Raw genomic sequence first — 25,184 nt, forward strand, 5'->3', positions numbered from 1 at the left:
TATTGGTGGAAATTCCACACTGAGCAGGTGAAAAAATTCCTCCACACATAGAGCTTACCCTCTAGAGGGGCCACAGACAAAAAAAAAAAAAAATAAGAAATCATGTTTTCTTTACTTTTTGAGAGGTCTTTTCTTTTTGAGAGCTGTGAAGCCAGCAAGCCAGGTGACCTGATGTACAGGTGGGTAGAGGGAGCTATTTCAATATGGCAGCCAAGCAAAGCCTCTCATTCATGGTGAGGGCTGATGGCCAGGTGGCGGTGCAGGGAAGGGCTGGAGACAGAGAGTGGGACCCTAAGGTTTGGACACTTGACTTATTGGAGGAACAAAAAGAATAATGCTAAGTCCAAAACAGGGGTCAGCAAACTCTGGTCTGTGGGTCAAATTCCATCTGCTGCCTGTTTATATAAATAAAGTTTTATCCCAACATTTGCTCATCTGTTACCTCATCTGTAGCTGCATTCTTACTGTAGTAGCAGAGGTGAGTAGATGCAACACAGACTGTATGGCCTGAAAAACCTTGAAGATTGACCACCTGGCCCTTTACAGAAAAAGTATGCTGATCTCTGGTCTAAAGCCTAGTGAATGCACTTGGGTGGCAGCAGTGGGAACTGAAGTTTAAGGGGTGCTATGAGGTGAGCAAATGGCAGGACACCATCAACAATGGCAAAGAACTTGGGTTTTATTCTACACATAATGGAAAGCCATTGAGGGGACCGAGCATGGGAGACTCGGAATCTGATTTTTCATCTGCCACTGTAGAAGCGTGTGCAGATGGAGCGTGGGGACAACATGGTGGCAGGGACACCAACCAGAGAGCCCAGGGAGAGAGGAAGGTGCCGAGGCTGAGGATGGCAGCGGCGCAGATGGGGACAAGCAGTCAAGATACATTATCTCAGGTGTAACAGGTTTGAGAATCCCAACTCAGCTGTATCACCTTAGGCAAGTTACTCAAACTCTTTAAGCCTCTGTGCCTTGTGAGTCAAACCCTCAGAGCACTATTGTGCGGATTAAATTTCAAAATACACCTGAGGTGCCTGTCAAAAAATAAGGGCTCAATAAATGTTGGCTGTTATTGTTGCTGTTGTTGTTGCTGTTGACAGGTGAGGCCCACGCAAAACTAGGTCACAGCATGCACCCTGTGCTCGTGGTGTTCGTGGTTCGTGGCCCTCTTCCCTCCAACCAGATGGGTGCATGCCTAGGAGACAGGGAAGAATTTATTCATTTTTATATCCCCAAAACTGTGCCTGGCACATGGCAGATGTTGAATAAATGTTTATTGATTTAACTATTAAGGGCTTTTTTTTTTTGAACAAAAGAAAGGTATTATTCATTCTGCCATTTTTCACCAGAAGTGTTTTGTTTTTCAGATTGACACGGTACATTTTTACGACTTACATCGTCCTGGAGATACAGACGGAGTTGTCGCTAATGAGAGCTAGTGCCCAGCATCCTGTCCATGGCAGAGGAACTTGGATACGGCTCCCCAGGAAATCTCTAACCTGATAACATATGTCAATGATTGCAATTATATAAATCAGGACTGAAAAGTCGCCGTGCACAAGAAATTCAATCATGTCAGATGCTTCTACATATGACACATCTCTGGATTGTTTGAAAGTGTCAACTTGTTTTTAGACATTTATTTCAAAGTAGCTGGACACTTCAATTGTCTGTCCAGACACACTGACGTCTACCCCTGTTTTTTCTTATTACCTTGTTTCTTGCACTGATTCGTTATTCTGCCTCGAATTGAGATTTCCGAATTTTCCCCAAATTTCTTATTCTTTGACACTGCCATTCACAAAGAAGGCTTCCCTTCATCAAAGTGTTAAATTTTCTCACCATAAAATGATCAAGACTGTCTACGCCATGATTTAATGATTTAAAATGAAATTAAATATGACATGCAAATTTTAAGTGAAATATGGCATCTATAAATTGGTATATATTTGGTGACATTTCACTTTTCAAAAAGGGGTTAAATACCATAATGGTTTTATAATAAAATTGTTAACCCCCAAATGGGCTCTCTCAAATAAACTACTACTAGATACTTTACCTGTGCTATTCACAGTAGCTACTTGTGTCCTTTCTACGCACTTGTTGCCGTATCTAAAAAATTAACTAGAAATTCTTTAAAATTAAAATCAGACTAGATGAAAAACTATCTCAACCATGATCACCAAACCACAGCAGTACTGTGCAAACTTATCACTTTAGCTGACAAACTCGAAAAGTATGGGAATCTGAAAAATAAAAATATTTAAAATAACAGGACATGAAAGAAGAGAATCCCTTATTATAGTAAAGAAAAGGTAGAAATCCCTGAAACAGCAGCAAGCAGCCATGAGGAGGAAGATTTTTTTTTTAACACGAAGCCTGGCATCTCACAAATAACGTATGTTCCATATTATGTGGCAGTTGCTATGGTAACAACCTTTATTTTCTGAAACAGTACACAGATGTGTACAACATACTAACTTGCTGGTTATAAATTACAGCTTTTCCCATAGTTCAATAACTTAAGAATTCTACGTTTTTGAAATCTCAGAAGTTCTGTTGTTATTAAATTTCTTTTATGAGATAATTTTCCTTGTACTTTCAAAATGAGTGTTCCCAAACAGGCCAAAAGAACGGAGGGATGAGAAAATGGGGCATATCAGAGAGGAGTGGCACACGGAGTACTGTTTTCTACAAAGAGTCTGGATGAAACCCACTGAAAGGAGGGGAAAATTATTGTAATTAATTAGGCATCGTGTACAATAGCGAGGAGAAATAAGTCGCAAGCAAAATGATGTTACAAATAAAATTAGGAACTGATTTCTTAATACAAGGTGCCATATTTGCAGTTTTAAACTAAATGAAGATAATCTCTTAGAAATGGTACAAGTATTAATATAATCTTACAAGCTACAACGGTGTGGGTGTGGGGAGGGACTCAGCCAGGTTTCTTGACTTCAAACGAAGTTTTCTGAATCTCAAAAAGGCCTGAGTCTGGGAGAGAGTTTATATTATTCTGTTTAAGAAGGCATTAGCATCCCTTTGTTAGGTTACAAAACAAAAGACAGATTTACTGATTGGGATTTTATCTCTTTATACTTTAACCTTAATCAACAAATATTTATTAAATGCCTTGTACGTGCAGAGAGCTGACTCTCCGCTCTTAGATGCGTGTAGGTGTGTCTAGAAACAGAAATTACGGGAAAATTGAGCTCTGTATATGATTTTTTTCCTACTCTGAAATTTGACATTACCTTTTCTATGGGCTGGATCTGAATATTTTCTTTAAATAGACAGCTCACTTTGTAGATTTTTAAACCTTATCAAAAAGAGTCATCTCTGCAGCATGGATCAGGCTGAAGTGTATTACCTGAGGAACATGTTTGTAAACAAGGTTATATATTTAGCCTTTACAGTTAAAAATCCATGTATATGAAACAAGAAAAATATTTCTCATGATAAGAAAGGGTGTACGTATCCTTACAGAAAAAGTAACAAAGCACCTCTAATTTAGAAAGGCCAGAAATTACTCCAATGAGGGATTTTCTTCACAAACATAAAACACTTAGAACTGCTATTTCGAGTCACAAAACAGTTACGTTCAAATTCAGAAGTGTCTCATAGCAGCAAAAACAGGATGAGAAACACCTGAACACCGTGCAGAGGCGGACAAATCATTTTGAAAAACTTGCACCGTTAAGTGGCTGGGAAAGTTTTTTTCAAAGGCTTTCCGCACATGCTCCTTTCTGTGTCTTCCCTGTGGCTATATTAAAAACAGGACCATGACTAATCCATTCCAATTCTTATGTTATCAGAGAAGAGTTAAGTTACCACCTAATGGGGCCTCAGAGGCTAGAACTCGGAACCCGGTAGAAAAAGAGTACTTCACCGCTAGATGCATTTTAAAAGTATTGCTTAAATTACATTTAAGTCATCAGATAATTATGAACTTTCTTCTCCCTTATATTTATATGGCATATTTATTGAATTGCACAGTATGCTTTTACAATAAAGTGCTTTTTACGTTGCCGCCTTTGTTCATCCAAAATAAAACTGACAGTTATCCTTTTATAAGCTATTCCGAGAACATTTTCTCTTCTTTGAAGCTGATTGATGCACTACTTTAAATGTTCCTGCAAATATCTTTTCAATTCAAGTTTTTGCATAATGTAATAAGAAGATAAAAGAATTCCATACTTCAACAAGAGACATTACAATGCAAGGAGAGACATTATCAAGAGCATTAACATGTTCCTAATAGCAATAAAACCTTTTAACTGTCTGCTGTAGAACACGCTCCCACCAAACCACCACATCTTATGGTAATTGGCTCCAATTGCTGAATCTTACATTGTAAAGTTACAAAGAGTTAGGCAGAACTGAAAAACAAACCTAGAATACTCATCTTGTTAGCGTTTGCATTATCAAATGTTTGCTTTCTACCCCCAAAAGAGGACTGGTCTGGTCCACTCCCCGGTTCTTCCCTGTGCTCTGGTAGTTTTGCATCCTGTCTCATTTTTATTCCTACTCACGCTGATATACATACGTCTTTTCCCCAAATAATCCTTTTCTACCTCCAAAACATCACCGTAACACAAATAGCCTTTTCCTCCGAATTTCAGTGTAACAGATGTGTTCCCTGTGCATGCCTGTGTCGCTGCTCATGCACTTCATGTGTTCTCTCATCACAGGAGGATAGGACGGGGGAAACTAGTCCATGAGGACGCTTTGATTTTTCTTTACAACACACCACTACTAAATTCCATGAGTAGCCTCTCCATGCTGGCTGAGAGGAAATAGAATTTCAAACTCAAGTCGAGCCCAGATTCTGCTAAATTAAATAGCAAAGAAAAAAAATAGGTCTAGGCTTTATTCCTCTTAGATGGGGAGCAGGGCGATGGGGAATTGACACAAGTCGGTCCTTGGTGATTAACCTGCAGTTTATGGTTGTGTTTCCAGGTGACGTGCCCATCATGCAGGCAGCTTCTCGGGGGCTGTCGAGAGCAGCCTGTCTGCTTGGAGCAGTGCGAATCTATCAGGATCCAGAACCGGGCTCTGAAAAGCCTGTCATTTCATGTCTTTAAAACAGCCTCTGATTTAATGTACAAGATGTCAAGAAGTAAAGGACAATAAAATAAAAGCCAAAAAAGAGAACTATTTCAATTAAGAAGCGTTTCTATACCAATTCTTGGAAATCACGTAAAATAAAAGCTGTCAGAATCAATCTGTGTTTAAAGGTTGATTTTTGCAGTGCTTACATGCAACCTGCAAGGCAGGGAAAAATACAAATTATTAACAGAGCAATTGAACCTAAGAATGTCCTTCTCACCAGATAGATATTAAATGTTCCTAATGGATCTAGGAAAAGCATTTGTATGGTGGGGGCTGCATCTTAGAGAGAGAAGGCAAAAAACAAACCCTCATACATAAAAAAAGTCACAAAGATATCTCCAGTCCTATAAGAAGAAGGAGTTTCCTGCATTTCCAAGAATTTAATATTTTGATTGCCAATAATTAAAAGCCTCACGTATGACTCTAGGAATTTACTTTCATTGTCATGATTTTCCAATGGTGTCTGAGTGTCCTTTCCCAAGAATGACAAATATTTCTTCAAGGACTGCCCTATAACCCCAATAATCAAATATCTTAAAGGGGAATTGAGAAAAAAATCTTTATGAAATTCAAGGCACCCTTTTATCTAAGAGTATAATAATATTAAAGAAAGATATAAGCATTGCCCCAAATAAATAAAATCTCCCCGATGTGACTTCTTATAGAAGACGTAACTTTCATTTCATATGTTTAAAAGATATGCTGTTTAAGAAACAGACCTTATAACTTCAACTTACTCCCGTCCTTAGAATTTTTAATGATGTTCTGCTTTTCATTCCACATTTTCTATTAAGAAGGATGGTGGACAAGGGAAGAAGAGAGTCATGTGCTGTGCTGTCCCTAACGGCTTTGTAAATTTCAGGGACATCCTGCTTCCAACAGCCTAATTCTGCTTCCTTTATATACAAAGATTAAGTTTCTCAGAAGAGAATACTTTAAAGAAGAAAATTCACTCCCTCATCATCAAATTGAGAAGTCTTCTTAAGGGGACTGTTCCACAAGCAATAAGAGAAACGGTCTCAGCATTGCCTCCAATCAAAAGAAGAAAAATTACAGAATCAGCTCACTCGTGATTTCCTTAATATACTTAAAAGAGATAAAATCCCATCGATGCCTCTAAAAATAAAAATGGAAGAAAAGGCAACTTTATTGATTCCCTCCCACCCACGAACATGTAGCTTATTGATAACACTAAACACCATCTAAGCCTTTAGCGATTTTCCACCAAAAGTCTGCCTCCAAATGAAGGTTTAAATCATTGTATTAATATATTAGTGGGGAAATTATCACGGGAGACACTGGAAATTAATTAAAAACCCTGCACTCAGTTTGTTTGTGAGAGAAGATAAATATCACACATGGGAAAAGATGCCTGACAGCCGCCATAGTTTTCAGATCCAAAATTAGACCCTGACAGCTATGTCTTTGTATGGCTTTCCTTGGGGTATGATATGCAGAGATTTAGAATATGAAGATTTCTGATCGAAGTATTTATTACTGACACTTTCGAAACATTCCATGTGTGGCATCAGCAAAGCATGCTCCACCTCAGACAGAAATGTCAGGTTTTCTTCCAAGATTTTTTTTCTCCTATTTCTCTTCCCCATTCCCATCCCTCCCTCCCCATCCGCCACCACCCCCCTTCTCCTCGCAAATACGGTCTTTTTCAGAAGTTCAACAGCAGCCCCTGGTGGAACTCAGCAGTTGCTTCAGCCTGAGTGCAGTTTTTCAAGTAACTCCATCCATCCAGTGAATAAAAAGAAAACTATATCCCTGTGTATGCTACCACATTGCCACGTGCTGTTCCTACAGGTCAGAGATCAGAATACAACCCCGAATGTACAAAGGCTGTGTGTTGTGATGGTATGGTAATTTCGGCCAATTTCAGTAGCTGGAGTTTTGCAAAATATATATAAATGTCACAAACAATAAACATCTGTCTCAAATGTCACATTCATTTTATGCATGAAGACCAGTAATTAACTGCTAGCGAATAATGCTTTTACCACAGAGTGTGTGCAGTGAAGAAGCTCCACACACGTGAGCCGGCAATCACCATTTTGTTTGGCTCATGTTGTGACAGATTCAGCTTTGTCACTTAGCAAAATGAGCCATACAAAGTGACAGTTCCATGCAAAGAACGGATTTCTCTGGTCAGGGCGCAGAAAGCACCCAAGAATGCCATGGTCTGGGCCCATCAAAACGGCAAACTGGGCTGAAGAAAGGCCACAAATTCCTTTTCAGAGAGACCATGACCGGCCTTTTCCTGCTTAAAGGACAGACACAGATTATCACGGGGGGTGGGGTGGTACAGGGTGGGGTATGTCGCTCTTTGCAGCAGGCAGGGTAAGCCTGCCCTTCGCAAAGGTGCCTGCCTGCCAGAGGGGCTCCAGTCCAGCTCCCTTCCCATGAGGCCATCTGCCCGGAGCTGTCACTTTCTCATAGCACAAAGGCCTGGCTGTGTTGCTCAGCCTGGTGCCTTTGGGGTTGCATCACTGCAGACAGGTTGCTTTTGCCTAATTCACACAAAGGGGTCCTATAGGCTAGAGGGGGTCCAGGGGCTGGGCAAGAAGGGCGAGAACTCCACCCCTAAGAAGTTTGCTTTCCTGGCTCAGAGTCTCAAGTGTGCTGGGGCTGGGGAAGTGGGGGAGCATTTGCCCTCCATGGGGCTCATGTTAGGACAAAGGAACAACTGGAAATTGACTCAAAAGTCCCCAAAGGTATGCTTGAGTAAATGCACGCAACATCTTTCACTTGTGTATTTTGGCTTTTCTCTTTTTAAACGATGCCATTTATTAAAAGGAAAAGCAAATTGTATTTTTAAATTTAAGCTTAAAATAGCCTGATGATAAATACTGGAATAGAATAAATATGAATTTTTATGAAAAAGTGGTTTTTAAAGATTCCAAGTATTGTACCTCACATCAGCCCTCCACTTGGCCCTCACGTCACTTGGCGCTCTTGACTGGCCTCAGGGGAAACTGAGTCAGTGAGCTCATGTGTTGAGACCACAGATTATCCCATGAAAGGTCCCTTAATGAGTACCGAATGGGCTTCAAGCACTGTACTTGACGCTGGAGAATAAGTATAAAAAGAAATAAGACTTGGTCTCCAATGAGTTGCAATCTAGTGAAAGAGATGGATCCATCTGGATAACAGGGTAGCAGCACGCAGCATCCTAAAAGACACAGCGGGGGCACCCAGCTGGCTTTCTTTAGGAATGACACCTGCACAAAGTCTTACAGAAATACTAGAAATTAGCTACAGAAAAGAGGGTTAGCGATCAATGTTTGAGGAGAATCACTATGACCAAAAGGGGTGAATGTGTAAAGTGACATGGTGTACCCAAAGATCTGGGGGCAGGTGGATACGGCCAGAGGGTAAAGCACCAGATGAGTGACTGACAGAGGAGAGGTGGGAGAGGTGGGCAGGGGCAGGCGTGGAGAGCCTTGTCTGCCCTCCTAAGGAGACTGTCATTGCCCTACAAGCCATGGGAAACGATGCAAAGACTCACATAAGGGAGAGACATTGCTGGGGAAAGAATGAGACCGCGGGAGTTTGTCATGATTGCCCAAGAGAAAGAAGATGAAGACTTGAAGCCCGGAGGTGGAGATGGGGCTGGAGAGGAACATTTCAGCGACGGTCAGAGGCAAAAACAGAGAGCAGTGAGTGCCTCCCTGGATGTGGGCAGTGCAGGGCGAGGCTTGCATAAGTCCCACGGTTCAGGGCTAGGAGACCACGCAGACCGAGGCCACCAGGCGAGTTAGAGACTACGGGGGCCAGGACAGCTTTGAGGGAGAGGAGGACGCTAAAGAAGCCCTACCCATCCTCCAATAGGTACCACTGGCCTCCAGATGCTCCTTCAAACCCTGAATATTAAAACGTCCCGGCTGGAAAGGACCTCACAGATCATTCAGTCCAATCGCTTCCACACGGTGTGCTGGGGGGTCCTGGGGCAGCAGAGGAGGCAGGGCTCCACACCGCATGCCCCGACTCAATCTAATACACCTACTGTAGATATTACAATCCTTCAGAAGACTTAGTTTGAGACAAGAAAGCCAAAGACTGAAAACCACTGATGGGAGTTCCCATCGTGGCTCAGCAGAAACAAATCTGACTAGCATCCACGAGGATGCAGATTCGAGCCCTGGCCTCGCTCAGTGGGTTAAGGATCCAGTGTTGCCATGAGCTGTGGTGTAGGATGCAGACTCAGCTTGGATCCTGCGTTGCTGTGGCTGTGGCTGTGGTGTAGGCTGGCAGCTGCAGTTCCCATTCGACCCCCAGCCTGGGAGCTTCCATATGCCACAAGTGCGGCCCTAAAGAGACCAAAAAAAAAAAAAAAAAAAAAAAAAAAAACAACAACAAAAAAAAACCTGACAACCTCTTCCTTTTAGAGAGAGGAGATGGAATAACTTGTCTGCAGAGACAAGCTCACCACAGAGGCTGTGCTGGTCTGCGACGCTCAGTTCACCCCACGTGGAGTCCCCATGTCCCCTGTGCTGAGCTTTCCTGCATAAGGAATTGTGCGCTTTGGCTGTGCTTTATGGGGTTCACGTCACAGACCTCAGCTCCGGCGTTCAGCAGTTTCTTCAGTTTTATTCTGCCAATAAATACTTACGGAGCCTCTTCTGCGGGCCGAGACTTCTCTCACGGAGGCCACCCGTGCGTTTCTACTTGGACCTCCGGCTGCAGCTTCTGATTCTTTGGCAGCGTTCTAATGGTGTCCCCGACTGGCACTCAACTGTGACTGGATGTCCTCTGACCCAAGACGTAGCTGGGTATATCAGGGGTTATTTTAGTCCCAAGCAAACAGTACGACTATCAAAGGCCTGCATTCCCTAGTTTACTGGAGGGATATAGCTAATTTATATATATATTTTTTTTTTTTGTCTTTTGTTGTTGTTGTTATTGTTGTTGTTGTTGCTATTTCTTGGGCCGCTCCCCGGCATTATTGTTGTTGTTGTTATTGTTGCTATTTCTTGGGCCACTCCCCCGGCATTATTGTTGTTGTTGTTGTTGTTGCTATTTCTTGGGCCGCTCCCGCGGCATATGGAGGTTCCCAGGCTAGGGGTCGAATAGGAGCTGTAGCCACCAGCCTACGCCAGAGCCACAGCAACGTGGGATCCGAGCCGCATCTGCAACCTACAGCACAGCTCACGGCAACGCCGGATCGTTAACCCACTGAGCAAGGGCAGGGACCGAACCCGCAACCTCATGGTTCCTAGTCGGATTCGTTAACCACTGCGCCACGACGGGAACTCCTAATTTATATTTTTAATCTATTTTTTTAATCCACTTTTTACAATCCATGAAGCTCCTAAAGTACAGTAAAGAGCTATTCACTGTTTTTCAGGAATCCTTTCAGATGTTACATTAATTTTTCCAGCCACATTTCAGTGCTCACTGGAAACAATGACCCCGAACTCACTGATATATGAAATAATTACAGGATAGATAGCTCCTTTCAAAAACACTGAGATACACAGATTTTGACAGATTGCTTTCAAAAAGTGAGCATTCAAGCCAATAAACTCAACAACCCCTCCTCGTCGTCTTCGTCGTCGTTGTCATCATGCTGACTCACCATTAGGGTAATTCCTAAAACAAGGAAAAGCAAATCTTTGTTCCATCTAGAGGAATACACAAATGTTACCTGCGGGATGATGGCAGCCTGGTAAGCTCTTTCTCAAACATCATCTCATCTTGAAAATCTGGTCCCAACCCCTAGAAGGAAGCAATGAGCTGCCCCTTTGTCAAGTGTGAGTGTGGAGAACAGGAGCCAGTGGGGACGCCCTCCTGCTCAAGGGCTGCCAGAGATGAGAGGCACACAGGCCTTTTCTGAACGGCATTTGAGGTCTTAGATGCAGACACAAAACCATGGCCCTGTCTCTCCCAGAGGGGAGGGGAATGCATTCTTCATCTTATTAACTCCTTAAAATAAGGCCCCAGGGAATCAAGTCTTTCTTCAACTGCCTCTTGACACTTCACCACCCAGTCAATCCCTCATTTTCTTTCTCTACTCCTCCCATTTGCAGACAATTTTAAAATCAGAAACTCTGTATACACCAATACATATAAAATCCAGTTAGTGGAGGTGGGTTGCAGGTGACAGAGAAGGAGGGGGAAAAAAAAGGAAGAACATCCAAGATTATAGCTCTGATTTCGAGGCTCACCTGTTACAACCCCATTTCTTTCCAGATGAAAAATCCCAATCAAACGGCTCATCTAAGCTTATCCCACTGTCCTCATACAATGTGATCCGCAGGCCCCCGTTGTTACCAGCCTCCTTTAGGTTGTAAACTGGACGCACTGAATCTCAGAGGGAGCAAACCTTCCATTAGCCCTTGCCCCTGCTGACCTCCCACTTCTCATTTGCATGAGTAAATCCAGAGTTAATGTTCTCTTCAGATGATTGTGTTTGTGGTATTTTGGTCCAGTGTCCTGAAAAATCTCCCTCTAGCAATTTCTTTTGCTTTTTTTTTTTTTTTTTCTTTTTAGGGGTGTACCCGAGGCATACAGAGGTTCCCAGGCTAGGGGTCGAACAGAAGCTGTAGCTGCAGACCTACACCACAGCCACAGCAATGCCAGATCTGAGCTGCATCTGCAACCTACACCACAACTCACAGTAACTCCAGATCTTAACCCACTGAAAGAGGCCAGGGATAGAACCTGCATCCTCATACATGCTAGTCAGATTCGTTTCCTCTGAGCCACGATGGGAACTCCAGCAATTTCTTTAATTCACTCAACAAAAGTTTGTTGGAAGCTCATTTAGCCCTCGGCAGTACTAAGAAAGTGTTCTTTTGCTCTCTTGCATATCTGCTCACAACCTTGTCACTGTGTGGTCATGATGTGGGAACCGTATTTCTTTCCCAAATCCAATCAATTTACCTATCAGCTTTTTCACACAAAGAGGGTTAAAATGGTCTAAATATCCCTTTCAGCCCAGCCTCTCTGTGACATTAACAATACTGGTTTATTACTTCTATGTGCCTCCTTTGGGTGTTCTAGCTTCTTTCTTTCTGTGAATTCCCCAGACTGCCCTCTGGACTGGCCCTGTCTGCATGCAATGCCATCACGTTCCAAATTAAAGGGATCCCGCATTGCTCAGGAAGGCTCGCTGGGAGTATTTAACAAAATGAAGTGCCTTGATGAGCTCTTCAAATTCCTCGGAGTCCAATGACTGAAGGAGTCCTGGAACGCAGAACTGAATGTGGCTTAGAAACACGATGAAGATGGAGCAGAGAATTTTCTGGCAGATCCTTGGAAGCATGTGATGAAATGCTATTAAAAGATCTAAAACCATTCATGTGACTATGACAATTACCATAGGCCTACCCACCGAGGATTGAAAGAAATTACCTGGACAGCTTATAAGAGAGCAAATCATGTGAAAGAAATGGAAAATGTGGGAGCTACCATTCTGGCTCAGTGGTAGTGAAGCCCACTGGTACCCATGAGGACGTGAGTTCTACCCCTGGCCTTGCTCAATGGATTAAGGATCTGGCATTGCCATGAGCCGCAGTGTAGGTCGCAGACTCAACTCAGATCCCACATTGCTGTAGCTGTGGTGTAGGTCAGCAGTTGCAGCTCTGATTAAATCCCTAGCCTGGGAACTTCCATGTGCTGCAGGTGTGGCCATTAAAAAAAAAAAAAAAAAAGGGAGAAAAAAAAAAGGAAAATGTGATCCAGCTCTAAAAGGTAGTATTTCCAGTGGGTAAGACCCAGCTTATCTAAGTATTCAATAAACAGTAGTTATTATTACTTTTTCTCATCTGAGCATTTCAATTTGCTGCTTATTACTATGACTAAAAATATTACACAAAGCTTCCAGTAAGTCTGTGAAAATTTGCTTTAATTACCATGTTAGATATAATTTTACTTTTGGAAATAATAATGCATTATATGCTAAAAAAAATTTTTTTAATCTTAAAAAAAAAGTTTTAATATTATTCTTGCTTCCCTGCTTCCCAGACCTTTTATTAAATTTAGTCAGGGTAGGGTCAAAAGCCAAAGCAAACATTCGGTTAGTCAGTAGCATCCTACTGACACTAGGAAAGTCCTACTGTTACGAGAAATCAACAGTAAAAGTAAAACAGCCTAATGACTGCTTGAAAAAAAATCCATCGTTTTCAAAACCATCAGAATGCTCTAGAATATCTGAGAAGTACTTTTCCAAGCCATATAAATCACTAGATTTAATCACACATTGGCTGAACATTACTTTTGCACAAAGGATTGAGCATGCGGCTCTGAGAGAAGTTAGGGAGGCGCCTGTCCTCAAGGAGCTTGCTGTCCTGAAGAAAAGTTCACTTCCTTAGGGTTTGATTCTACTCCTCAGACTATTCTGAAGAAAAATGAGGAGAACCAATTTTTTCTCTGAACTGTTAGCAACCTTTGGTTGAATCACTATGTCTTATACCATAGCTTAAAGAATATATTTTCCTTGTGCACTTTGATATTTGAGAGTAATGAATTCAAAAATCAATGGGAAAAAAAAAAAGAAAAAAAAAAAAGGAGTTCCCATTATGGCTCAGCAGAAACGAATCTGACTAGTATCCATGAGGATGCAGGTTCAATTCCTGGCCCCGCTCAGTGGGTTAAGGATCCGGCGTCACCGTGAGCTGTGGTGTAGGTCACAGACGTAGCTTGGATCTGGCGTTGCTGTGGCTGTGGCTGTGGCTGGGGTGCAGGCCAGCAGCTACATCTCTGATTCAACCCCTAGCCTGGGAACCTCCATGTGCCGCAGGGGCGTCCATAAAAAGCAAAAAAAAAAAATTATTGGGAAAAGGAGGTCTGTACTGACCACCTAGGGAAAATATGCAAAATCCCTTCAAAATTCCCACCAGGAATAGAAGAGAAGTGGCTTCAGATACAAGCACTCTGAAACCTTCCCAAGCTTTCTCCACTGGAATTCTAATTAGTAAGACCCCTTTAAGCAATTTTAAAGCTGCTTAATTTAAATACAGGGAGTGTTTCCTTGGGCTCTCTAATACTTTGGCAGAGCTGATCCTATTTCCTGAGATTAAATAGAAGAAAATTCTTTCCTCAGGAGATTGAACTACACACAATAAGATCATTCATTAGAATGTTCATATAAATTCAAAATATACCATGGAAAGAATAAATGTCTTCTTCATAAAAAGGAACATTCCAGAAATGCTAAGTGGAGCCATGACTGGTTTTACTCTTGAGTTTTGGCCTTTGTGGGTTACAAGTTCTTCAGGAAGAATTACTGAGGTGATAATTCATTTTGACAACGAAACCAAGTACAGAATAACTAAAAATACAAAATCCTTTTTTCCTAAAAACAAACAAACAAAAAAATCAATAATATTTGCTCCCTCAAAGTTTTGCTTCCATGCATGAATATAAAGCTATCCCTTTTGTAATCTCATTTATTCCACTTTGTACCACCCAAGACTTAGCAACAGGAAAATCTCAGAAGCCTTATACCAAAACCTGCCGTTCAAATGTCCGCTTGGTAAGGCGAGTGGGGGAAGGCTGTGCTTCTACAACTTTTTTGTTGTCCAAGAAAACAAAGCGGAAGACTTTTCAATCCCTTGCCATTCTTCTGTACATTTACATCACCTCCCTAAATTTGACAGCTAAATAGTGTTCTGACAGGGTAGTTGAGACTTGTGTGTCAGATTTAGAAATGTTATTGGGGAGGCTTACTTTGATGCTGAGATTTGAGAAGCCTATTTCCCTGCTAAACAAATGTATTATAGAGTGATGGATAACTGAGATTCAAAGGATTACAATGAGAGATCAAGGAGTTCACCTGTAATATCTATTGCATTGACAGCCGACTTTATTGAAGTTTCACAATATTAACTGCCTCTCTGTGGACTGGCTTAGCTGGCTAGGTGATTATCAATTTATCACCAGTCAAAACATAGATTGCTTCATGTACAGTGTCTGTGGCATAATCATGTACCTTGAATCCGATCAAACTGGAATGATCCTACCAGGTTGATTCTGTAAGAGTGAGGGTGAAACATCAGTTCGGAACTGGAACTTCTCTAATGAAATTGTGTCTAATTCGCGGTTGATAGAACGTTTTTCTTGGATCCTAGATCAAGGATGCACCACTCTAAAAAGAGATAAAAGCAGAGCCTGAGAGATAGGATAGGGAGAATATTAGAGGATATTTACTCCCTCTTCCTGAGCTTTGCTTCCTCTAACCACCCCTCACGTCCACTCCAGAGCAGCAAGTAGGAAACGGACTGGTTCTTGAAATAGACTTGTACCTGGAAACTCTGCCTAGCATTATGGGGATTGACTGAATTACATGAAGGAAATTATCTGGAATAGCCACAGACCAACACTGAGATGCTTACATTGCCTCTCTGAATCTGTTTTCAATATAGCAAGAGTTTTAAAGAGTTTAATCATTCCACCCTATTTCCTTCTCCACATATTTAGTTCCATCAGTAGCCACTCCAATTAATATTTGCTAAACGCAGGAATAGAGGAATAAGATTTTTGCCTTAGGCAAAAGTTAATAGCTACACCAGCAAACACTTAATGATCACTTACTATGTGTTGGATACTAGCACTTCTCACATATTATTAACTTATTTAATCTTCTTAATTATCCTGTGAGGAAAGCGCTATTATTTTCCCTGTGCTATCAACAAGAAAAATTGATGGACAGAAATATTAAGTAACTTGCCTAAGATTATCCAGCCTGAAAGTTGAACCCAGGCAGATGACTCTAGAATCTTACAGATTCTGAAACCCAGACTCTTTTCAGTCATACATTGATTGGATTGGGTGAATCTGTTCCTGTTCTAGCTGCTTACCATTATATAAAATGAAACTTCTCCAGAGAAAAATAGCATCATCCATATCCTCTACAATTTTTCATACAAAATGTCTGGCATTCAACAAAAAATTATCAGATATACCAAGAAATCATATCTGAAAGAAAGAAAGAAAGAGCCGTAGATAATTCAGGTATTAGAGTTATCAAACACAGGCAAGTATGTTCAAAACATAGATGAAAAGATAACCTTACCAGAGAAATAGAATCCATAAAAAAGGAATAAAGCAGAAATTCTAAAACTGAAAAATACAATAATTAAAATTAAGAACTCAATAGATGAATTTAACTGCAGATTAAACATAGGTAAGAACAGGGTTAGTATTATAAGACAGATAGCTCAGTAGAGAATATTCATGCCAAAAGACAAAAAAAAAAAAAGGAATAGAAAATTAGAAATGATTGATTTAAAGAGACACACAAGAGAGGGCAAAGTTCTAACTGAGTATGACTGGAGCTCCAGAAGTACAGAAATAGAGTAGAGAGGAAATGGAGACAAAAACATTGTTTGAACAGATAATGTCTGAGAATTTTCCAAAACAGATGAACAATATCAAGCCCCAAGTAGGTTAAAGAAATTACTAGTCACATCATAGTAAAACTGCAAAATAACAAAGAATAAGCCATAAGAACATCCAGATTAAAAAAAAAAAAAAAGTAGTACCTTAAAAGGAACTACAATGACTACTAATTTCTCAACAGAAACTATAGGAGCCTGAAGAAAATAGAATGATATATCAAAGTGCTGAAAGAAAGTATTGACAACTTAGAAGTCTATACACAAAGAAAATATCCTTCAAACATAAAGACATCAAAAAATAAAAAGCATTTGTTGTCAGAAGACAAAAAAGAAATGCTAAAGGGAATTGTTTAGACAAGAGGAAAATGATACCAGATGGAAAGACAGTAAAGAATGAAATGTAAAAGAAGGTGCAAACAAGCATAAATATAAAAGACCATTGACTAGAACACAATAATAACATGCGGTGAAGTTTAAATACATGTATAATTAAAATGAAAGCAATAACTTAAACAGCAGAAAGAAATAAATGGATTCAAAGTGTTCTTAAATCCTACCATTGTCTGGGAAATGGTAAAGCTACTAATTTATATTAAACTCTAAAATAAGTTAAATATACTAAATATATTAAATACATATATAAATTATATAATGTATAAATATATATATTTAACTTATATTCATTGGCTATAACAGACTCTAATCCATATTAAAGTCTAATTATAAATTAGAGTCTGTTATATCCAGTAAATATAATTTCAAATATATCAGTGTTATACTAAATGTAAATAGACTAAATAGTTCAACTGAAAGACAAGGCTCAACTCAACAACAACAACAAACAAAAGACAAAATTGAAAAATGGACAGAAGATCTAAATAGACATTTCTCCAAAGAAGACTTAGGGATGGCCAGTAGGTACCTGAAAAGATGCTCAGCATTGCTAATTATTGGAGAAATGCAAATCGAAACTAACTAAATTGGTACAACCACTATGGAAAACAGTATGGAGGTTCCTCGAAAAAATAAAAATAGAATTACCATATGATCCAGCAATTCCATTCCTGGGTATATATCCAGATAAAACTATTAATTCAAAAAAGATACATGCACCCCTATTGTGAATAGCAGCACTATTCACAAGCGCCAATACATGGGAATAAACTATATGTCCAGCAACAGATGAATGGATTAAGAAGATGTGATACACAAACACACAATGGTATACTACTCAGCCATAAAATAGAACAAATGAATGCCATTTGCAGCAACATGGATAGAAATAGAGATTCTCATACTGAGTGAAGTAAGTCAGAAAGGGAAAGACAAGAACATATGATATCACTTATATGTAGAATCTAAAATATGGCACAAGTGAACTTATCTAAAAAATAGAAACAGACTCAGACATGGGGAAAGGGAGATGCGAGAGAGTGGGATGGGCTGGGGAGTTTTGGGTTAGTAGATGCAAACTGTTTAATTTAGAATGAAAAACAACAAGATCCTACTGTATAGCACAGGGAACTGGGATAGACCATGATTGGGGGAAAAAAAAAAAATATATATATATATATATATGACAGAATCACTTTGCTGTATGTACAGCAGAAATTGGCACAACATTGTAAATCAACTATATTTCCATAAAAACAGAAAGACAAAGCTTGTCCAACTAGATGAAAAAATGAAAATTTAATTACATGTTGCTTAAATAAGCACATCTTAACTATAAGGATACCGAAAGGGTGATAGTAAAAGAATGGAGACATATGTAAATACCATTATTAATCATAAAAAGGACATTTTAAACAGATGCATAAAAGTTAATATACTAGATATGGAGATGAAAAACGGATAAAACTAAACGACAAGTTAGGGATGGCTATATAAATGAAAAAACTATTTTTAAAACACACACGATTAACAAAAAGTCCAGGAGAGAAGCTTGAGAGTCGACTAGGCAGCAACATAAATGAGGAGATCAAGGGGCTTCTGTGTCTCTAAGCTGCACAGCGTTTATTTTTCTATTATTCTTTAAATTGTAAACATATGTGATACATTATCTCTCTTCAGTATATATGCTTTATTTTACAATAAAATCACGTTTAAATAGTAAAAAAAAAAGTAATCAGAAATATATAATTTTATTTATCTATTTATTTATTTTGCTTTGTAAGGCCACATCTAGGGCACATGAAAGTTCCCAGGCTAGGGGTCAAATTGGAGCTACAGCTGCTGGCCTACACTATAGCCACAGCAACGCCAGTTCTAAGCCGTGTTTGCGACCTACACCACAGTTCATGGCAGTGCAGGATCCTTAACCCACTGAGTGAGGCAGGGATTGAACCCACATCCTCATGGATCCTAGTTGGCTTCATTAACACTGAGCCATGATGGGAACTCCAGAAAGATATAATTTTAAATTCATATTCTCTCAAGTAAAGCAAAAACTGACCCAACTAAAGGGAGAATGAGATAAGCCCAAGATGATTACAGGAGATTTTAATAAACGTTTCTCAATTACTCACTGAACAATGAGACAAAATGATGTATTAATAAATTTGCCTGAATGGATGCATATAAAGCTCTACTTCTAATAAAGGAACTTGAGACATTTATCAAAGCTGACTATAAAGTGGACCATGAAACAAGTCCCCTAGTCCCCCCCAAATTCCAAAATATTGAAACTATTAATGTATTCTCTGATCCCAGTAGAATTAAGCCAGAAATCAGTAACAATGCAACTAGAATATCCTCCAGATATTTGGAAATTGGTTACAGAAGAAATCAAAATAGAAATTAGAAAATGTTTTGAACTCAAAAATAATGGCAGTTTGACATATCCACACTTGTGAATCCAGGTTCAGCTGTGCTTAGTGGGAAAAGTCAGTGACAGAGGTTACACTGAGAATGAGGATAATGACTGAGAGGCAGCATAAAAGGCCCTCTTGGGGATTGTGACTGTTCTAGGTCTTGCTGGAGACGGTGACTTCCTGAGTCTTATCCCTTTGTGAAAGATTCACCAAGCTGTACATTTATGATTTGGGCATTCTCCTATATGTCTGTTATTTTGAAAGAAAATTTTTACTTAAAAAAAATCTAGAAATTATTCCTGACTCCTCTTTTTCGTGTACTTTATAGCTAGATCATCAACATTTCCTGTTGGCTTTAATTCAAAATTTTTACCTGATCTGGCCACTTCGCACTACCTTCCAGGCGCCAATCTTAGCTAAACCAGTAGTGTCTCTTTCTGGATTTATTTTTGTCACATCTGGTCTTCCTGTATCCTTCCTCTCCCCCATTAGTCTATTATCAACACAGTCACCACAGTGAGCCGTTCAAGCTGAATCAATCAGGTCGAGTCGCCACTGGAGTTCCTACTGTGCACAGCAGGTTAAGGATCTGGACTGTCTTTGCAGTGGCTGGGTCGCTGCTGAGGTGCTGATTCAATCCCCTGCAGGGGGTTAAGGATCCGGCATTGCCGCAGCCGTGGCACAGGTCGCAGCTGTGGCGATCCCTGGCCAGGGAACTTCTAGATGCCGAGGATGCAGCCAAAAAAACAATAATAATAATAATCATGTCACCACCCTCCACCAAATGGACCAGCTGGCTTCTCACCTCATTCACAATAAAAGCCAAATAATTGTCACGACTCTTACCTGAATGATCTGGATTACCATCTTCTCGCTTCATCTCCTACCCTCCACCTCTGATTTACTCTGTTCCAGTCTTACTGCTTCCTTATTCTTCACAGAACACACCTGTCCCAGGACTCAGTCCTGCCCATGGCGTTTGCACTCACCAGGTCCTCTGCAGGCTGGTTTCGTCCCCTAGAATCACGCAGCTCATTCTTTTACTTCCTTCAGGTCTCTGCATAAAAATCACCTTTGTCCCTGACCATTATCATTGCAATTCCCTCCACCAATAACAGCTTCCAATCCCACTTCAGTTCAATTCACCAAATGGGTACCCAGGGTCAGTAAGAACAGGCGCTGGCCTAGTGCTCAGGACAAATGAGCAAACAAAACAGGCAAGAGCCCCTGCCTTCACGGGGCTTCATTACAGCAGGAGGAGGCCATGGTGTCGGATGGCCAATCCAGAAAGGTGAAACTGGTTCTTGAGGTGAAAATATCTTAGATGTTACAAAGGTCTGTTATCCTTGGAAAGGCTGTTAGCACATAAACAGCAGTACACTTTGTCTATGGTACTAAAAGTAACACCAGAGGATGGGCAGTGAGCACAGGGAAGAGCGGGGAGGTTTTAAAAAACGCCTGAAAAGGCTACTTGGGGAGGCTGGAACTTAAAAAAAAAATAAAATAAAATAAACACTGAAGCAGAACAAAGCTCTGCTTGAGAGATGGAGACTTAGCAGGGTTTAAAAAATGTGTTCTTCTGGAAGAAGAGAGACTGCGGCAGAGACAGAAGGAGCAGGAAAGGACAGCATTGTGGGTGGTAGAAACAAGGTATCACAGGCTCCAGAAAAAGGAAAAGGCAAATGACGCAAACCGCAGCAGAGGCCAAGCAAGATGAGGTCTGGGCAGGCTCTATTGGATTTAGCAATTAGGGGGTCACTGATCATTTAGCCTCTTTGTGCTTTAGTCTCCATACTTGTTCAATTGAGTCGGAAAATAATCTCCAAGGCAACTTAACAGCTCTAAAGACTCTCTCACCTGGGCTGGGTCTCTTTACACACGGAGGGGCACAGAAAACATCCACATATTATACACACTCCCAACCCACATGCTAATCTCTTTCTTTCATCTAATTTTCCTCTCTCTCTGTAGCTGTATTCACCTTCGGCGAATTCCAGTTATCTTTGTTTAATTACAACAGTGCCTTTTAAATACCAGCCGTGAAAGTCTATAGTGCCCTGATAAGCTGAGCCACTGGATAATAAACTGGTTAATATCACTTCCCATAAACATTCCTACTGCCTAGTAAATACCTTTTATAATGCAATAAACTCTTTAGAATGTGGATACCAGATTTTGTTTCATGTTTAAAAAATGACTTTATAACACAAATGAACTTATTTACAAAACAGAAACAGACTCGCAGACATAGAAAACAAATTTATGTTTACCAAGGAGAAAAGGAGGGGGGATACATTACGAGTTTGGGATTAACAGATACACACGACTTCCTATATGTAAAATAGATAAACAAGGATTTACTACAGCACAGGGAATTATATATATATTTACGTAATATATTTAATATATACACATGTAATATATATAACTGATCACCTTGCTGTACACCTGAATTTAACAAATATTGTAAATCAAAATATAGTTCAATTAAAATCAATCAATAAATATTTTAAAACCCAGATTCATTCAAATGGGGCAAAAAAAAAGATCTCCTCTTGAACTATCATTCATTCATTAAATATTTACTAAGTGCCTACTGTGTGTCAAACAATGCAGGATGTGCTTGGGGAAATTATCAGTGAATAAGACAAAAAGGTCATAGTTCCAGGAGCCTAGGGAGAAAAGCAGGGGAGTCCCTGAGAAGGTGACAGTGTTAGCACCACTCAGTCACTGCCATCATCCTGCCACATGGGTAATGTCCTTGGATTTGGACCTGTTCCTGACAGTAGAGACATAGGACTAGGTGAAGGATCTATTTATCAGGGGGAAAGAAGGCAGCAGAGACAGCAGTCACTCAAAACTGGGGGTTCTTAACCTTTTGGGGGCCATAGACCCCTTCTCAGAATCATGGCTGAAATAAGATTATATATTGCTTCTCAGCATTTTGGCTAAGATCAAATATGGTATCTGTCCTAATCAGTTTAAAATAAGATTACAAATGAAACCAATTATATTAAAACACAGTTACCATTTTTTTTTTTTTTTTGTCTTCTTAGGGCTGTACCCACAGCATATGGAGGTTCCCAGGCTAGGGGTTGAATCGGAGCTGTAGCCTACACCACAGCCACAGCAACACCAGATCCGAGCTGCGTCTGCAACCTACACCACTGCTCATGGCAACGCCGGATTCTTAACCCACTGAAGATCAAACCTGCATCCTCATGGATAGTAGTCAGATTTGCTTCCACTGAGCCACAAGGGGAGCTCCCCAGTTACCATTTTTGTAATGATGTGAATGATTATATCTTTATTTGTGATATAGTAATATATGTACTTCTTTACTAACACAGCAAATAATCAGGTAGAGTAGCTATCTTAATAACGACTATAATTTTGAAACACTGAGGTGCATAAGTGACATGTTGAGGTCCTTACCGCCCTATAATGTGTTATGAAAATACCCATGATTTCTATTGAAAAAGCCACAGACACTATTAAAAATGCTGTGGTCTGCTGCCTATGCTTATAATGGAACAGAATGTTAAACTTCAGTTAGAGGTTAATGAAAGCACAGATTTTTTTTTTTTTTTCTTTTTAGGGCCATACCTGTGGCATACGGAGGTTCCCAGGATAGAGGTCGAATCAGAGCTATAGCTGCTGGCCTATACCACAGCCACAGCAACATGGGATCCGAGCTGCATCTGTGACCTACACCACAGCTCACAGCAATGCCATGTCCTCAACCCACTGAGCGAGGCCAGGGATCAAACCTGCATCCTCATGGATACTAGTTGGGTTTGTTTCTGCTGAGCCACGATGGGAACTCCCAGAATTTTTTTCCTGTACGAATTTACAGAGTCCCCTGAATTCCACCCAGAGACCCTTGCAGACACTGGCGCCCTCCTCTAGAGCAGAAAGCTACATCAGGATTCCCTCTTTCAATCACAAGGCTCCACAGTCAGGAGAGCTCCATCCCTGGGTTTTCCCGGAAGAGGATGCCCATTACGTGGAGGACACTGCCATCCCACGGCCCCTCCTGAAGAGGCTGGCGTTAATAACAGCCACGACAAAGAGGACTTGTGGGGCATCAGAACAAACCTGCAAATTAATGCACTGGCTCATCACAATTCATTAATCAAACTCAGACTGGATTAAACTGGATTAAACAACAGATTATTAAAGACTCAAAATTATACCTACAGAAAAAAAAAAAAAAAAGCAGCTCCCAGAGGGTCAAATGTAATGTGAATGGTTTTGCATAAAACCATAAACCTGCTATTAAATTAAAAACAGGAAAAATTATGTCCACTGCTTATCTCCAGTCCTCTTTATATACATACATAAAGAATGTTACGCTAATTTATGTCTTTGCTGTTCCTGGTTACACGGTAAAAGACTAAAAGGTTAAAATGCAGTGGTTCTTTTGATGTTTGGGTGAGCAACTTACACTAACATGTCCTGACGGACGGAAAGAAATTAATGAAATTACTCCCATAATTCATTACTAATGGAACACTGTCAGGGCTTTCAACTGACAGTTCACACACATCCGCCACAGGCACCGAGACACCTGGCGGTGACTGACCGTAAGGCTCACTCCTGATGATGCTCAACAAAGCAGAACTTCGCTGCCTTGTCCCACAGGTTCCTGACCCCTCACCTCTGTGCTGCTGCTCTTGATGAACAGGCCTGTTCTCTCTGTGAACAAAAGCAGGAAGGGGGAAACAAGGATTTGAATTGTACTCTCTCTTCAGGAAATTTAGGTAGACCTGCTGGGGATTCCTAAAGACACACACACACTCAGAAGGCTATGACTGGGCAGATCACAGTGCTGCAACCAACTGTGCAACAAATTTTTTTTAAAGGTTAATATTTTAGAGCAGCGATCTGAGATGAAGAGCATGATGATAATAAGAAGTAGGAGAAAAAACTAATTTAAAGAACTGTATGATTTTGTGACATCTTTGCTCTTTCCCCATTAGGACGAAATCATTAGTTCTTCCTGTTTTTGCAGAAACAGAAGCAAAAATTACTAGCACACATGCTGATGACGGTAGGAAAGTGACAGTTCTGGAAATAAAAAATGTTTTATTCAGTGTAGGTACCTGCTTGATATTTATAGGGTATTCTGGTCTTAGTGTCTATTTTAAACCCTAAATTCCTAAAGGGGAGGGACGAGGCCTTTGTTTTACACCTGAAGATAATTAATAACTTCTCTTTGAAGTGACACCAAGATGATACAGACTCTTACGGCAAAATAGGCCAAGTGATCATATCATATATGTAAAATACATTATAATATGCATATATAGCAAAGTCCAAAATAGTCACCCTATTCAAAACATTTTATGCACACAAGGAGAGTCTAACACAATGGGACACAAGACTGGATTTTGCTTATATTCTTGCAGTTAAGGTCCTAAGCAGCAAGTACACAGTCCAATTTTGTTGTCCCCTCTCAAACCCTGGCAATCTTTTCTGCCAGTTCAAGATCATAATCCACCTTAACACAGCAGTAGAAAGGACCTCCATCAACTGCTCAGTGACCACTTAAAAGGAAATCTATTCGCTCCACCCAGGTAGAGTATCTGGCACATAGGAAGGACCCCATAAATATTTACTGAAATGAAAAAATGCAGCTCCCTCTCCTCTTTCCGAATGAAAACGTACTATGTTAGGACGGTTCTTCCAAAATCAATTTAACCACTACTAAGTCCCACAAAGTGTTATCATAGAGATTAACTGCAAATAAATGCTTTATAAAAATACTTTCTATTTTTGCAGTGAGCCTCCAATCTCAGGCAAATGCTTATTACTCTCTCATGTGGGATACACCAGAAAAAAAAGCTGTATTTATTTGAAAACACAATTATAAAACCCGTATCATAGAAACTAGGGACATTGTAGGCCA

The 25,184-nt window shown here is 40.3% G+C and overlaps 1 non-coding gene across 1 annotated transcript; it reads left to right on the forward strand.

The window, feature by feature from the left end:
* Positions 1-22,201: 22,201 nt before the first annotated feature.
* On the forward strand, positions 22,202-22,395 carry LOC146404242 (U2 spliceosomal RNA). The gene has a single exon (XR_014845010.1). It is a non-coding gene; the product is annotated as a U2 spliceosomal RNA (small nuclear RNA).
* The last annotated feature ends 2,789 nt before the right edge of the window (positions 22,396-25,184 follow it).

The sequence above is a fragment of the Sus scrofa genome, chromosome 4 (assembly GCF_054392235.1).
Source record: "Sus scrofa isolate SSC_HxYL_T2T_F1_AM1 chromosome 4, Sscrofa_HxYL_maternal_Yorkshire_Landrace_v2.0, whole genome shotgun sequence".
In the NCBI taxonomy this organism is placed as follows: Eukaryota; Metazoa; Chordata; class Mammalia; order Artiodactyla; family Suidae; genus Sus; species Sus scrofa.